This window comes from Macadamia integrifolia, chromosome 5 (assembly GCF_013358625.1).
Source record: "Macadamia integrifolia cultivar HAES 741 chromosome 5, SCU_Mint_v3, whole genome shotgun sequence".
Taxonomy (NCBI): domain Eukaryota; kingdom Viridiplantae; phylum Streptophyta; class Magnoliopsida; order Proteales; family Proteaceae; genus Macadamia; species Macadamia integrifolia.
Window position 1 is genome coordinate 28,530,316 of NC_056561.1, and position 4,990 is coordinate 28,535,305.

The 4,990-nt window shown below is 36.5% G+C and overlaps 1 non-coding gene across 1 annotated transcript; it reads left to right on the plus strand.

Moving 5' to 3' along the window:
• The first annotated feature begins 1,400 nt into the window (after positions 1-1,400).
• Positions 1,401-1,507, plus strand: LOC122080415. Its single transcript, XR_006140711.1, has one exon. It is a non-coding gene; the product is annotated as a small nucleolar RNA R71 (small nucleolar RNA).
• Positions 1,508-4,990: the final 3,483 nt, after the last annotated feature.

Sequence of the window (4,990 nt, forward strand, 5' to 3'; positions counted from 1 at the left end):
CATGACACAAGATATGGTAGGGCTCCCTGGATCCTTATACTTGGCTGCTATAGGCTGAGTAATTATGGAACTAATGTTACCTACCAAGAATGCCTTTTTGGGCACACTAGTGATACGTTTGTGAGTAAACAAATCTTTCAGCACCTTTGCATAGGCGGGGATCTAGGATGTGGCATCCAAAAGAGGGATGTTCACTTCTACCTTTTTAAAGACTTCTAGAATTTTATCCATGGAAGCAGTCTTCTTTTTATGTACCAAGCGATTAGGAATGGGATAGGATGAACACAAGGACTGTTAGGGATTTACCCTTTTCAGAAGAATCATTTTTGGTTTCCTCAACCAAATCATCTTTAGTTTCAAAAGAATCTTTAAATTGATCAGACGAACCTGGACCAAGCGACACACTTGTGTCCTCAACTGAAGGAGAGTTAACTGGAGTAATAGATGGGAAAGATTTAGGAACACTCTGTTGGTACTCTCTACCACTCCTAAAGGTATAAACAACATTACATTGGTTAGAGGGCCCTTGTTGGGTCTAACTTGTACTATATTCAGTGGTGCATTGGTTGGTGTTTGTGAACTAATAGGCAGATGATGCCTAGGGTTAGGCTCTGGTTGACTAGGTAAAGTTCCTTTCTCCCTCTCATGCGTAATTAAGACAACTTAAGTGAGTTCTCTCGTAAGATTTTGATGGCTTGTCATGAGGAGGGCCATATTTTTTTCCAAGTCACTTATTCTACTTGCCTCTCCAGTGTTGGTAAACCCAAGGGGTTGCTGATAAGATGATAGGAGAGAGGCCCTAGGAAAACTAGTCTGAGGTCCAATATTTGACCTAGAAAAAGTATTTTGGGAAAAATATTATTGTGCAAAGGGAGGCCTTTGGAGTCCAGGTTGACCTTGATTATAGAAATTGGAAGGCCTTGCTTGGTTACCCAGATTCCAAGAGAAATTTGGGTGATTTCTCCATCTTGGATTGTAGGTGTTACTATATGGATTACTCTAGTATAAGGCATTAACACTATCATTAGAAGTGCCCCCAGAGGTGTTGGGTCAATTCTTCTATGACATGTCCAGGGGATTGGCACCAAGCACAAATCTTAACCAAATTGACTGATGATGGCTCTCTAGGAACAATAGCCTCAATTCTCTTGATTAGGCTATCCAAATAGGCTTCCTTGGCTACTATCCCATCCACAAAATATCATTTTCCTCCTATGGTTCTTTCACTCTCTTGGGTTGATTCCCACTCATGGATTTTGTCAGCTAAGTCAAGTAAGAATTTTCATACCTTTCCTTCATCTGTAAAGGATGTGAATCCCTTAGGGCACATAGACTCTATCATTTGTTTAATTGGGTAATCAATACCCTCATAAATTATTTGACATAAATGCCATAGGTCTAGGCCATGGTGAGGGCATTCTTGGAGTAGATCCTTGAATCTCTCCATAAGTTTGAAAAATGACTCACTAGGCTTTTGCCTAAACTGAAGGATATCACTTCTAAGCTTATTGGTCTTGTGAGTTGGGAAAAACTTCTTAAGGAAGACAACTGTGAACTGTTCCCATGAGGTTATGGAATTTGTGGGTAACCCATACAACCACTTCTTAGCTTAGTCTTTTAATGCAAAAGTGATAAACCTAAGCTTAATAGCATCATCAAAAAGTTGTTGGATATTAATTAGAACACATACCTCTTCAAATTCCCTTAAAAATAGGTATGCATCCTCAGAGGTCAACCCATGGAAGTGGAGCAACATAGTGATGTATTGAGATTTGAGTTCAAAATTATTGCCCTGGGCTTGTGAACTATGAAAGATGGTTGGGTTGTTCTAGCAGGGTAGAACCTATCTTTTAGAGATTTAGGTGAAGGGTTTTGATGTTGGTCTCTCATATTGAAAGGTTTTAAAGAGAGCAAACGTATAGGGTTACTACTTGTTTGATCTATTCTTTCTAACCGATTCTTAGTATTATGTACCCACCTAACACTCATGCAATAGAAAACTACCCATAACTAGAGTAAGACAAGCACAAAAGAATGGATAGCAAAAATTTTTATTTTTTTAATGATTTTTTTTATTTTTTTATTTTTTTTTATTTTTTATTTTTTTGGCTTTTTGGGAGCTTATCGGTAGGGATCCAGGGTTGCTCAGGTCAATTCCTGAGGTACTGCTATAGGGCGAAACCTGTCTTTATCATACTGTGAGGCATGGTGACCTCCACCGATACAACTATTCTTGCAAGTTGTTCTTCTCAGGAATTCAATAAAAGAAAAGGAAACACAAAACAAAGCAAACAAAGCACTCCGATTTACCAAAAGAAAGCGAAAAATACCATGGAACTGTCTCCCTGGAAACGGCGTCAAAAACTTGTTTGAGATTTTAAAATGTAACCGCAAGTGTACGGATCAGTGTAGCTACGGGTCGAACATAGGGAGAGCAACGACTTTATTTTTTTTCTTTTAATAATGTGAAAGTGAACTGATTAATTGTTGTGATCTAATTCTAATTGCCATCCTAAACATATGTATCTAAAATAACGTCCTAACCATTCGTCATCTAAGAATTTAAAGACGGAAGCCAATCAATTAAAATTAAACAAATAAATAACTAAAAATAAACAACCCACGCAATTAAAAAAAACAATAAAGAAAAAAAATGCTGGTTTTTAGTACTATTAGTATCTCAAATCGATCAAGTTTTCAGTTCAAGGGTTGAAGTTCAAGTAAGTAGGCTCCTTCAGTAGTCTTCTCTCCCCCTCTAATTCTCTCTTCTGACTACCCTTTCTTTCCTAATTTAGGATTTTAATTTCAATTGTTACATTATTGTTATCCCTTTCCTCCAAGGTTCATGGCTAGTGTATGTATTGGCTTTGCGCCTCCTAGCCATAAAACCATCAATTTATTGCTTTTATTTTAATTATCTCCCTTTCCCTAAAGCCAAGTAGAGTAACCCTTGTAAGAGTGACTCTCTGGCCAAGTAGGGAAGCTCATATTATGATGCATCCCTCGGGTTAAGTAGAGAAACCTACTTATGAGTCACTTTCTAGCTTTATCCTCTTTCTTTGATCTGGAATAAACCAAATCTGAAGAAAAAATAAATTGAACTTGAAAGACATGCTTCATAGCTTATTCTTGTCACCTAGAACTAAGCCGATAACTAGAACTTGAAAATTAGAACTTGAATTGCTTAAACAATAAAAATAAAAGACTGAATCAAAAACAAAAGTGCTTTCATAAATTGAATAAAAAGAACTTACAAAAGTGTTTAAAGCATAAACCTATAAGTAGAGCTAGAGAAAGAGAAAACTAGAGAAACAGATAGAGCAACTGAAAAAAAAATCCTAGAAGAAGAATGAATTATCCCCCCTCCTCTTACATGATTTGTATTTATAGGAAATGGGGAGGTAGGGCAACAAATTTCTTTTTCCTAAAAGGGAGAAACCCACAATTGGTAGTGAGACCTTTTGAGATCAAAAGCGCTAAGGTGGAGGAGAGAGAAGAGAGAAATAAACTTAGAGAAATTTCCTATAATTTTTTTTGCTTATTTTTTTTTCTTTTTTTATTATTTATTTGTCTCTTCTTTTTCTCCCTCCAGAGGACGATTTTCCTTCTTGCTTTGTGTGATTTAGACAATCTTTTAGTGATGATGTAGAGGAGAGAGAAGATTTGAATAAGATTTATTTCTTCCCTTTTTTTTTCTTTACTTTTTTTTTCTTTTCTTGCGCAGGAAACCCTTCCCACGATTTTCCTTGCTTCTAATTTGATGTGAAAATCCTCTCCATGCCCTTAGTGCTTTAAGTGAGTGAAAAGTATGAAATCTTCAATAAAATTCTCCAAAAAAAGACAACCATGAGATTTGAACTTGAGACCTCCTGGTGAGCAAGGGAATTTTGCACACCATAGCTCACCAACTACACTAGATAGTTGTTGTTAGAGAGATATGACACCCAATAATGCTTAAAGTCTTTAAAATACAAAACCTGCAAAAAGAGAGTAAAACCTAAGGTAGCTCTATTCTAAATATATAAAATACATGTTTTATTACCCTAAATTTCACACATAAATGTGCTCATCAACATTCTTAGAGTAGATCCTTGAATCTCTCCATAAGTTTAGAAAAGGACTCACTAGACTTTTGCCTAAACGAAAGGATATCACTTCTAAGCTTATTGGTCTCGTGAGTTGGGAAAAACTTCTTAAGGAAGACAACTGTGAACTGTTCCTATGAGGTTATAGAATTTGTGGATAACCCATACAACCACTTCTTAGCTTGGTCTTTTAATGCAAAAGTGATGAACCTAAACTTAACAGCATCATCAGAAAGCTATTGGATCTTAATGAGAACACATACCTCTTCAAAGTCCCCTAGAAATAGGTATGCATCCTCAAAGGTCAACCCATGGAAGTGGGGCAACATAGTGATGTATTAAGATTTAAGCTCAAGATTATTACCCTGGGCTACTATGCAGGAAGGTTGGGTTGTTCTAGCAGGGTATAACCTATCTTTCAGAGATTTAGGTGGAGGGTTTTGTTGTTGGTCTCCCATATTGATAGGTTTTAAAGAGAGCAAACATATAGGGTTACTATTTGTTGGATCACTTCTTAATAACCTTTTCGCACTATTACGTATCCACCTAGTACTCATGCAACAGAACACTATCCACAACTAGAATAAGACAAGCCACAAATACAAAAGAATGAAAAAAAATTGAAAACTTTTTTTCTGAGCTTACCGGCAGGGATCCGGGGTTACTCAGGTCAATTCTTGAGGTACTGTTATAGGGTGAAACCTGTCTTTATCATACTTTGAGGCTTGGCAACCACCACCGATACAACTATTATTATAAGTTGTTCTTCTCAGGAATTCAATAAAGGAAAAAAGAAAAACAAAACAAAGCAAACAAAGCACTCTGATTTACCAAAAGAAAGCAACAAATAATATGGACCTGTCTCCCCGGCAATGGTACCAAAAACTTATTTGAATTTTAAAAGT